This window comes from Cnephaeus nilssonii (genome assembly GCF_951640355.1).
Source record: "Cnephaeus nilssonii genome assembly, chromosome: 19".
NCBI lineage: Eukaryota > Metazoa > Chordata > Mammalia > Chiroptera > Vespertilionidae > Cnephaeus > Cnephaeus nilssonii.
The window spans coordinates 26,056,123-26,068,366 of record NC_137090.1 but is presented as its reverse complement, the minus strand read 5'-3'; the positions used below and the strand labels follow the sequence as shown (position 1 = coordinate 26,068,366).

The window sequence follows — 12,244 nt, the reverse complement described above, 5'->3', positions numbered from 1 at the left end:
CATCAAAAAATGAGGTGTGGGGTCAAATTCTAGGTAGACTGAATGTCAAATAGAAGATGCAGAGGCAGGCAGGAATGAGATTGCCATATTTGAAGAACAAGAAGGCTGATGTGGCTAAAACAAAATGAACAAAGGAGAGGTGGATCGCTGAGGAAGAAGTCACCAGAACCAGATCATTCAGGCCATGGTGAGATACTTCACTTTGATTGTGTGATGAGGAGACAACAGGGCAGTTGAAGCAGGTGAATGATACAGTCTGCTTTACATTATCAAAGATCACTACAGTGCACTGTGGAGAATAGACAGTGGTGAGGTAATTATGAAGAGCAGTTAGGAGTCTATTTTTAGTGGTCCAAAAGACAGGTGTCAGTTGTTTGGACTAGCATGCTAATGACACTGATGGTAAGATGGTAAGCAGGGGTGGAATTCTGGATGTATTTCTAACGGCTTTATTCAGATATAATTCACATGCCATACAATTCACTGGTTTTTAGTATATGCACAGAATTGTGAAACTTATCATCACAATTTTAGACGATTGTCATCAGCATCCTCAACCCCTCAAAAAAACAAAACCATGAGTAATCAATCACCTTAACCTCTCATTGCTCCCAGCCCTAGGCAACCAATCTACTTCCTGTTTCCATACATTTGCCTATTCTGGGTATTTTATATCAATGGAATCATATAATATGTGGTCTTTTGTGAGTGGCTTCTTTCTGGAGTCGAACTGAGGATACTGGCCAAAGGGAGCTGCTCTGGGGCCAATGGCAGACCCTGCCCAGGAGTGGATGGGATCAAATCACACAACCCTACCCCTGTGCCAGGCACTATTCTGAGCACTTTATGTGTATTCACTCCTTTAATCCTCGCAGCAACATTCTGGGGTAGGCACTCACATTCCCCTTGGTGCAAACTCTCTGACCCAGTGACCACAATGGCTCTGAGCCACAGTTTTTATGTTTCCTAAAAGAAAAAAGTAAACTCATCAAACTGTTAGTTTCACTAATACTGATTCACTTACTTCCAAGTGGTGAGACCCAGAGGCTGAAAGAGAAGCAAGCAAATATGTAATTAGAGGTCACGTCTCTGGCTCTAAATTTCATAAACCCCTGCCACCCAAAGACTAGGTCCAGAGACAGATAGATCCCTGTATCAGAAAACTCTCTATTTTAAAAATGCTAAGCTCACCACATCCATGTCAAAGAGTGTGAGGGTTTGGGTTCCACAGGATTGGGGCTCTTCATCTTCAGTAAGAGCGCATCATCAAAGTGCTGCTTCCTTCTAGTGGACTGGAGAATTTGCAGGGATGGGTAAATAAGGATCGAAGAAATCAAAAGGGCTTATTTGCTACCTTCCAGTTTATGTTGCAGTAACGTCTGACCCGAAGATCCAGTGAGAGAGCAGTGGAGAAAGAATCAGAGGGTCTGAACATAGAGAATGCAGACTGAGCCCCATTCTGTAGGAACAAGGAGACCATTCATTCAGATGTTGCTTGCACTGGGCTGGATGAAACATTAGTCCTACTTACCTAAGATGCTACAAAGAATTCTCCATTTTCATTAAACTAGTAAGACTCCCAACTCTCCCCAAGCCTCTTTGTGCATAATTAAATCTCTATAAAAGAATCCAAGTACTAAATATCTTGTTAAACCAAAAGAAAATGTGTTCAAAGATCCCTGGTTTTTACTCACTCCCTTGAGAATGATAACCACAAAGTTGGAAAGGACAGTGAGAGATCAACCCAGGTTTTAGCCTCTGGGAAATATGACACCTAAGTCATCTTGGCCACCCAACAAGTCAAAGACATAGTGGTATAGACTCCCACAGGTGTAAAAACGGCAAAGAAATCTTGACTGAGTATCTATCTATGAAGTCTCCACATATATATCTCCACTTTTCACTCTAGCCCTTCAGGATGGTGTTATTAACTCTATTTCAAAGAGGGAATTTTTATGCTGAAAGGCTAAATGACTGACCCAAGGATACCAAAAACTCAACCCCAAGTCTGTGGGACACCAAAGCCTGAGGTCCCTATATGCAAATTTACTGCCTTTCCAAACAACCAATAACGGAAAGCTGTGGCCATTGGACCCTGCATCTCTCCGAGTGTGCTAAAATCCTGTTCTATGCACTAAGGTGCCATTCCTGTAGGAAAGAGGCAGGATAAAAGAACACAGTCTGTTTTCAGGAATTTCTAATTCATTTCATATACCAAATACAAAAGAAAGTGCTATTGTGCATGAGTATGAGACAGCCCACGAGAAAAACCAGTTTGCCAGCCAGAACCAAATAAGCAAATACCTGCTACAAATTGTTCCCCAGTAACTCCAGAGACAGGGTATAAGAGAATAAAAATAAAAATGAAGTCTAAGTTCCTAGAGTGTTTTACATATTTCAAAAATGTTTTTGCTGGCTAAAATGAGGAAACTAACTCCCATCTCAATGAGAAAACTGGAATAAGATAAGTCAATTCACCCAATGCTACAAAACTAGTAAGTGGTGAAGCCAGGTCTTCAAGTATTCAATTCTTTGGTATTTGTGGAAAAGCTTAACACTCTTGTTATCACACCATAGATGCTCAATTCCTTCCTTCCCTGATTCTCCATCTGTTCCTCTTCTAATGCTTGTCAAGTATTTCAAAGCAGAGTGCAGGGTTTCTAATAGGGTTACTTTTCTGTGTTCCCTTCTGAACACTAGCCCAGTACTCTTTCTACTATGCCAATCAAGAATCCAGCACAACTCAGAAGAAAGTCCTCTGTAATTCTCCCCATTTCGTAACAGGAATCACAAGGACAGAGAGGAGTTTAGGAACTTAACTCCTAACCATTGATGTGGCCGTCTTCCAGTCTTTAGTGCCTCAATCATAGAACTATAGAGAGGTGTTCTTTATAAACATGGCTTGAAACTCAACCATGTATGTTTTCTTATTCACAGGGAAAGTCCCAGAAGTGGCCACCCAAACTTGTACACTGCCAAGGTTAAATGTATTTAGAACTCCCACCTGCTCATTAGATGACTCTACTATCTTTACTTGGTGACTCTCTTCTGTTCCTCTCACCTTTAGGCAAGCAGCACAAAGTAATACTTATTCCTTCTAGAAGAAAACTTCAGTCACTATTATAATAGCATCCCAAGTGTGCCGAGTTCAGGAAACAGAATCTGTAAGGACTGGAGTTAGGAAAGCTAATGTGCAGAGATACTTCAGGATACCTGGAGGCTGTGCCTTTGATAGTTCATCCATTCAGTGTCCATGACTACTCATGTTCAGCTGAACAGCGGTATCTTAGAAAGACTTGTCTCTGCATGGGAAAGTCCCTAGTCATAAACCCTCCCTTATCCTCACTAACTCATACCCTCAAATCACAGTCTCCAGAGGAATTTGCTGAATCATCAATGAGGTCCTAGCCTTTCTGAGGCTGCTATTTATTTGGCATCATTTAGGCTCTGTAAATAACTAATCATAACGAAGCCAGGTGTTGTTATCTTTTGGCATATCTACCATGTGCAAATCCCATCAATCACAAGGATTTTGTCTCACCTTTTAATCCCAGTACCTGGCACATAGTAGGTATTCAGAAATTTTCACTTGTAATTTTAAGCCCTGTCATATGCTGCTGGGAAGTACAGGTATTGAATTTTAGCACATACACACAAATACACTGTGTGTGTGATATTCATAAATGTATGGAAAAAACCTTTAAGTTTTCCAGTAATTTATATTTGGGGTACTTGTTGCAGAATTTGGTTGTAGATGTAGCCTGATTGTCTTTCTTTTTACACAGTTTAAAAATATGAAGGTAAGAATGGTGGAATGCTCCTCACTCTTAGTCTTTCTACCCTTTCCTAGGGTAAGCATTCTCCCTCCTCTTCAAACCCTCTCCTTTCTCTATGCATTGCTTTGTAAACTCCTCTCTCTTGCTTTCTCTTGGATACTGTAAATGGGACTAGGAAATGTCTCCCAGAATGAGTTATGTTCGGCTACTTCATAAAATGCAACTGCATAGTAACTGTCATTTGAGTAGGACACAGACACCGGTGTTACAATTTTGGCAGACTTGTCAGGATGCACCCCTCGTTTCTGTGGTAGTTGGGGGTTCGTGCTGGTGCTGGGACTGGTTCAGGGCATGTCTAAGAGGTGTGACTATAAACTAATGAGGCCAGCTTTATGTAAACAAACACACCAGAAAGTCTACAACCCAAACGAATGTTATCCTTCAACATGGTCCTCATGGGAGACCCCACACTTGCTCCAACAGTGCTGCCATTGCTCTGAACACGTTTAGATTTGTCCTCAGAGCCAGTTTATGAGAAAATCTGACTCGTTGCTTAGAGTCACACCTGATTTTTGTTCCAAAACAGCACTGCCCAACGTCATCACCCTCCATGTTCACCAGACTTGATTTAGAGTTTTCCTGAAATCAAATCTGCCCTCAAAGGACAAAGATTTGCAACCATTAAGAATATGTAAAGAACTAGCCTTAGGCACATCTCTAGAATGAGTCCTAAGGTATTTTCATCTGCTTCATTAAAATATGTGGACAGTAAATTTGATAGGATCAAGTAGAACATAGCATATAATCTCTTGGTATGGACTCCATGGTTAAATATCCTCCTATATAATAAAAGCCTAATATGCTAAGTGTCCGGTCGTCCGTTCAACCAATCAAAGCGTAATATGCTAATGATATGCTAAGACTGCTCAACTGCTCGCTATGTCATGCACTGATCACCAGGGGGCAGACATTCTGACTGGTAGTTTAGCTTGCTACTGGGGTCCAGCCGATTGGGACTGAGTGAGATGGGCCCGACCTGCCCTGGAGCCCTCCTTTGTTCCCTTACCGGCCCTGATAGTGCACTGGTAGGGTCCCTTGGCCTGGCCTGCGCCCTCTTGCAATCCGTGACCCCTTGGGGGATGTTGGAGACCAGTTTCAGCCCAATCCAGCTCAATGCAGGAGCTGCCCCCTGGTGGTCAATGCACTCCCACAGAGGAAGCTGCTCAACCAGAAGCTGGTCTCACAGGTGGCGAGCACAGCGGTATTGGCGGGAGCCTCTACCGCCTCTGCGGCAGTTCTAAGGATGTCCAACTTCTGGCTTTGGCGGGGAGTGGGCCTAAGCCATCATTCAGACATCCCCTGACTATGAGAGGGCGCAGGCCAGGCTGAGGGACCACCCCCCCCCCAACTGCACAAATTTCGTGCACCGGGCCTCTACTATCTATACTAATAAAAGAGTAATATGTTAATTAGACAGGGAGACCTTCCGGACGTCCTTCTGGACAAAGCCATGGTGGTGGGGCCAAGGCAGAGGCGGTTAGGGGTGATCAGGCTGGCGGGGGGGGGGGGTCAGTTGGGGGCGAGCAGGCCGGCATGGGGGGACAGTTGGGGGCAATCAGGCCAGCAGGTAGAGTGGTTAGGGGCGATCAGGCAGGCAGGCAGGTGAGTGGTTAGGAGCCAGCCGTCCCGGATTGCAAGAGGGATGTCCCAGATTGGAGAGGGTGCAGGCCAGGCTGAGAGACACCCTCCTGTGCACGAATTCCATGCACCGGGCCACCAGTGATTTAATAAAGAGAAACCCAGGTGCAAATGTTAGGTATCACAGAAATCTTTATCAGTGATTTAAAAATGATTAAAACATGTCTTCAGAACTGGTTGCCCCAGGCAAAAATAATAAAATAGGTGGCTAAATCCTCACCCTGACATACAAACCTACTCCTTGAACCTCATCTCATACTGCTCACCCCTCTCCCATGATACACCAGCCCCACCAGACTCCATTCCATCCCTTCAATGTGCCATACTATCATACCAGAGGGCCTTCAGATTTGCTATTTCCTATGTTTGGAAAGCTTTAACCTTTTGCACTCGGATATCGAGTGTGACTCGACACGGTTAGCATTAGAATAAAGGAATCGAGAAAAAACAAGCGAGTGCAAAGGGTTAAATCTTATCATCACATGCTCAACTCCTTCTTAACATTCCAGTTTAAACATAACATCTTCAAGAGAAACTTTCTCTGACCACCAAGTCCAAAGTCACTTTATTTTCATTTTTATTTAATCACATCACTTTATTTTAATTTTCTGCATAGCACTTATCACTATATGCTATGTCTCTCTCTGTTTTTATTTGATATTTTCTCTCAAATTATCTATCTCATTCATCACAATATCCCTAGCAAAACAGTAGGCACTCAATAAATGTGTTTAATTGAATGAATCCCAAGGCTACTTCTAGTTAAGGTGTGAATATATTATTTATCTTTAAGGCAATGATTTCACTGAATATGAAGTTAATTGATCTTTATGTTTCCAAATAATTATTTAGATATCTGCTGGCCATAGCCTGAGCTATAGTTACCTGCTCTTAAATTGTCGTTTCATGTTTTTGCTTTTCATTTTTAAATATATACAGAATATATTCTCATCACAAACTAAAATATCTTTGACCATATGGGTGTGTATATGCACACACTCACAGTCTAGGTTCCCATCCTTAAATTCCTGCAACATAATCATTCCTATCCTCTTCAGGCTTGATCTAGAGCAGCGGTAGCCAACCTTTTAGACCACCGGTTGGCGACCGCTGATCTAGAAGGCCCATTTCCAAGCTTACTCAGAGTGACTATTGACAAGAGACTTGTGTTCCTTTCTGCATGGGCCTCTCCCTTTCCATAAAGCTGTTCTCTGACATGGCAGCTGACTTCCCACAGAGCAAATGATTGGCGAGAGAGAGAAACCAAAATGGAAGCAACAGTGTCTTTTATAACTTAACCTCAAAAATGATCAATTTTCATTTCTCCTTAATCTTATTGACCACACAGACCAACCCTGGTACAGTGTAGGAGCGTGTGAACACCAGGAGACAAAGATTTTTGAGGCCCTCTTGGAAACTGGATACCCCACTACCTGTCTAGGATTGTTGAGAATTAAATGTAATAATAGCTTTAAAATATTTCCCTGGCACATTATAAATGGTCAAAAACATTGGTAGCCAGTATAACTCTCAAAAAAAAAAACACACAAGAGTTTCTAGTATTTAAATATTTTATCCATCTGTTGTATAGTTTGTGCTGTGAAAACATTGCTCAATAAAAAAGCACTTTTTAAAGTTTATAAAATTTTATGTTCCAAAACTACACTAGCCAACACAAGAGCTACTAGCCACTATAACTACTGAGTACTTAAAATGTATCCAGTCCAAAATGTGTTCTAAATGAAAATTTTACACTGAATGTATCTCATTAATAATTTTATATTGATTACATGTTAAAATAATACTTTCGCTCTACTGAGTTAACTAAAATATATTAAGAATAATTTCATCTATTTCTTTTTGGGTTTTTTTAATGTCACTATTAGGAAATTTAAAAGGATATGGCTCACACTATATTTCTATCGGGTAGCACTAAAAAATTAGAAGATATAATTATCGTCTTTCATACTTAAGTCCCTATGAACATTATTGGGTAATATGCTTTGTATTTCCTAAATAAGTCCTTCAAGTGTTTTGTGTGTTTGTTTTAAGAAAAAATGTCCATTTGCCCCTTGGGATACTTGGCAGGAGTCCCTCTTTGTGTCATTGGCCCTGGCTTCTTAAAGAACTACAATTGCAACCTAAACTATATAATATGGACTTTGTGAATACACATTGTGCTGGAAAGTAGCAGAGAGAAACTCCAGACCTCATGTCCAGGATATAATGAGTTCTAAGAGAAGAAAATTCTATGGTAATTAAAATGAAAATTTTAACCTCCAAATCTCTAAAACATTTTTGGAACCACTCTCAAAGTCCTTGGGAAAACCTGAAAATAAGTAAAGTCAAAATGAATTTTGAGTCCTGAACGTTAGCAAGATGGGTAAACTAAAACTTATGGTATGAGTGCTTCTGGTATGAGAATATTTGAATTTAAAGATGTTCAATTATTGGACTACCTCTATATTCTTACTTTTGATGTTCCTACCTGGAAATAAGTCAGCTGTGAGGTTGTTAGAAGGTTGTCACTTACGATCAGCAAAGATAAATTTTATTAACTGTCTATTCTTGTTCGCCCAGAGGATATTGGCTTACAATGCAAGGTTTATACCTAAGTAACCTTGTTTTATCCTTTGAAACAACAGATAGGGTTGAAACTGATACCACTTAGTATATAACATATTTCTGAATGGTAATTGAACAGAAAATTTTTATCTGGATAAAGCAGGGTTTCTTTTTAATGTAAGAACATAAAGCTATTTTATAAAATAAGTATTTATTTTTGTGTGCCCCTAAAAAAGCATAACATATACCAATGGGTATAATAATACAAGCCTCTTCTAATTGAGTCTGTTCTGTAAATTATCACTAACTTATCACAACTTATGAGAGGGGTGCCATTATTATGCTACTTTTAGTGATGAGACACGGGCTCCAGCATAACTGGTTAGGGTCATATATTCATAAGGGGCAGTGGTATAAGGACCCTATAGCCTTTTAACCAGCTCAGGATAAGGAAACTCTAAAACTAAACTAAACTCTTTAAGTTAATGTTAAAAGTGAAAAGGACTAGGCTACCTTGATGACTTCTCCTCACAAAGGAAATCATATAGGGCCAAGGGACTATAGGAAAAGGCAACTAAAGCTAGTTGTAAGGATCCTTTGAGCACTAGACTAAATGCCTGTCTTAGAACAATAAAAACAAGGAAAATGCTAATAACAATAGAAAAGTTAGTGCTAAATTGAAATATGGCATATCATTAGTAATGGGCAAATGCATTTTTTTTTCAAGCAAGCCAAATGAGTTGTTCCCTAAAAGTCTCAATTAAAAAGTTAAATTAGTGATCAATTAGGTTGTTTCCACATCTTGGTTATTGTAAATAACATTACAGTGAATGATAGAAGATTGGGTAAAGAAGAAGTGGTACATATATGCAATGGAATATTATTTGGCCAAAAAAAAAAGAGAATGAAATCTTACCATTTGTGACAACATGGATGGACCTAGAGGGTTATTATGCTAAGTCAGACCCCGAGGGCTCCCAGACTGTGAGAGGGCGCAGGCTGGACTGTGGGACACGCCCCCTACCCCCACCCCCAAAGAGTACACGAATTTCGTGCACTGGGCCTCTAGTATTGTAATAACTATATATGGTGACAGGTGGGTTCTAGAAATATTGGGGAACCACTTTGTAAGGTACATGATTATCTAACCTGTAACTAGTACAGAATAATACTGAATATAAACTGTAACTGAAAAAAATTTTTAATTAAAAATATAAATCACTTTCATACCTAAAAAAAAAAATTGAAATTACTTTACATTTTACCCTCATTATATTTTCAAACTTTTAACAATTATCAATCAAGCCCAAATTTACTAATTGCAGGGCAAGGGCAAAATTAAGAACTAGCAAGGCAAGGAAGTAGTTAGTGATCTATAGTTTAGATTCTGATGGTGTCTGATCACTATTTATCTCAGGATTTAAACAGTAATCCTAATTGTATTCTTTGAACACGTAGTGCCTGCCCCTCCCCCTACTCTTACCCGGTAGTTAATTAGCTGGGCAGGTCTTATAACAAATACCCACTCAGAAACACTGGGTGGTAGAAATGCTGTTGATAATTAAACACCACAATAGCAAGGAGCCTATTTCAAGAGCCTCCAAGTGATCCTGCCCCAGCCGGACTGCTCCCCGCACACTCACAGACCCTCTATTGTGCTGGCTATGGCAGTGCAGAGGGATAGCTGCTTGGCTGGAGAAGGGATCTACAGCAGTAAGAGAGAAAAGGCCCAAGCTTGCAAACAGATTCAGGGACTCAAGGGAAATATTCAGAGGGTGGAAGCAAAGGGAGAATGGATCCAAGAATAAGAGAAGTGGATGGACAGGAAAATCAATCATAAAATAGACACATCCTTTCTAGTTTCTATGTCAACCAATCAACCAAAATGAATTCACCAATCTCATGACAAACAGGTAGCTGTTAGAAAATGGCAATACATAAATAATAGATTAATTTGCATTCCACTTGGTTTAGAGGAAGTTCATTACGTTTTTAAGAAAATCTTGGATAATCATTCTACCTCCCTGGGTCTGTTTCTTCACCTTAAAATAAGGAAGTTGCAAAGGTTCTCATCCTGGGGAGGCAGAAACAGGAATGTGATTCCCAGCAGGATCAAATGCCTAACCTACCACACGAGTACTTAAGATAAACTACACAGTTTAAGATAATTATCATTTTTACTTACTTTTGCTTAAAATGTATTAACCCATTTTGTTTGGTTGGTTATCTCCGACTGAACAGATGCTTCTATTGGCAGTTATATAGGTCATTAATAATAGGGAGAAAATGATTAATTTATGAGTCAGCTGATTTGGTAGTCAATAAAGAAAATCTTTCAAAAGAGAGTGTTTTATTAAGCCATTAAAAATTCCATAGATGGAAAAAAAGGGTTTGCTTGGTGAAACCTCTGGCTCAGTCAGTGCCTCTCCCACTCATGCATGGGATTACCTCTAACAACAGAGGCAAGTGCACATATTCCCAGGGGTACCTGGAGATTTAGCCTAGGATGGCTGGGGGGGAGGGGGTGCTTCTATCAAGTTTCCCTTAAAAAAAAACAACACTTCAATTCTGAGGGAAATTTTTCCTTCTCCTCCATAACAAAAGTGTTCATTTTAATTTCTAAATAATGTGCTTTCACCAAAACCTACACAGGAAATTTGGTGATCCAGGAAGATGCAGGAATGATCCTATTCATTCTGGGGCATCAGGCTGTGGTTTAGGTATCCCAATTTGAGAAAGAAGCATGGGGATCTAGATGAGCTTGGAAAACTTACCTAGTCATCAAATTCTATGGATCTCCCTTGTTAGTCTATGAAAAGGCAAAGTGCTTTATCTTGAAGATATAGAATCCCTTTACCCCTATAAGTCAAATAACATCATGTCTACAACCTGGGAGGAGAGGGAAAGTCTGGAAACAAAGCGTGTTGTACTAGGAAAGCAGGAAAAATATCAGGGGAGCCAAACACAGCTCAAGAGAAGCTGTCCATCTGAAATGCCACCTGGAATTCACACCCGTAATAACTGTTGTGAATATAAAAATTAATAGGGGGGATTTTATAGTATTAGAAAAATTTATTTTTATAAATCATGTGTCTATCACCCAAGTGTTGACGCATGCATGCAATTCAAACATCAGGCTTACAATAAAAAGCTCACTGAATGACTTAGCAAGGACAATTCCCCCATTTTCTCTATAATTTGGAGTGGAAGAAGGAGGGGGAATTGGGTAGAGGGTGCAGTTACTGGGTCAATTAATCAACCTGAAAACTGTGACACAAACTCTGACGCCTAACCTATGTCTAAAAATACACAAATGTATACGAATTTGTTTTAAACTGTCAATGCCTATATTTAGGACCTTCCCAGCAAGGCTATAATGAGACTGTGTTTGAGGGCTTCAGTCATAGCAGACTCTACCATTAATCTGAAGTTAGTTAAATTAACAGCATTTAGTACTGACTTGTCAATCTCACTGCTCCAGGAAATTGCACCTTGAGGCCACTAATATTGCCAATTTTTCCACTGGAGTATGCGCCCATGTGTGTATATGTGTATTTTTTTTCTCCAGAACCTCCTGTTCATACCCCATCATTGCTTCCCTAGGTCCACAGCACTTATATTATCATTTATTCTGGCCTCCTTTAGCCTTCCCCAGGGATTCTGCGTAGGGTAGCTGCTCAGTGAAAGAGTTTTTTAGCTTTATATTTATTTGTTTATTTTTCTGTCATGGCTCATGACTGAGGCTTTAAAAAAAAAAGCGTGACAGTATTTAGAGTACATGATTGACTGCTACAGCAACATTCATTAACCATGACAAATCTGCAGCAAAACACAGTCCCAAGTGTTCTAAATAGCAATGTTAAAAAGAAAGAAGAAAGAAAAAGGAAAAAAGGACTCAACTCATTTTTCATTGACCTCATCGGTAAATAAATTTAGACTGATAGTGAGCAGGGGCAATAATAAATTAGTATTCATTTCCTATAATTAATGCAAACATGCTTATGAACACAGAGAGTATGAATATATAACCACCTAATTTCCATTTCAAAATACACCTAACAAATTTTCACTTGAGTTATCTTCATCATATTTTCCCCCTTCATTAGAAGAATGAAATAGTTGGATTTCTTTCACACCCACCTGGGGGAAAATACTGTTTTGGTCACAGAGAGTGTTCAATGGGTGAGTAACAGAACTGCCAAACT

At 39.8% G+C, this 12,244-nt stretch overlaps 1 protein-coding gene across 1 annotated transcript in view; it reads left to right on the top strand.

The window, feature by feature from the left end:
* The window catches only part of ANKFN1 (ankyrin repeat and fibronectin type III domain containing 1), a gene marked incomplete at its 3' end in the record, with an annotated part of 350,672 nt that overhangs the window by 221,655 nt on the left and 116,773 nt on the right, over positions 1-12,244 (top strand). The gene's annotated exons all lie outside the window — the stretch shown is intronic.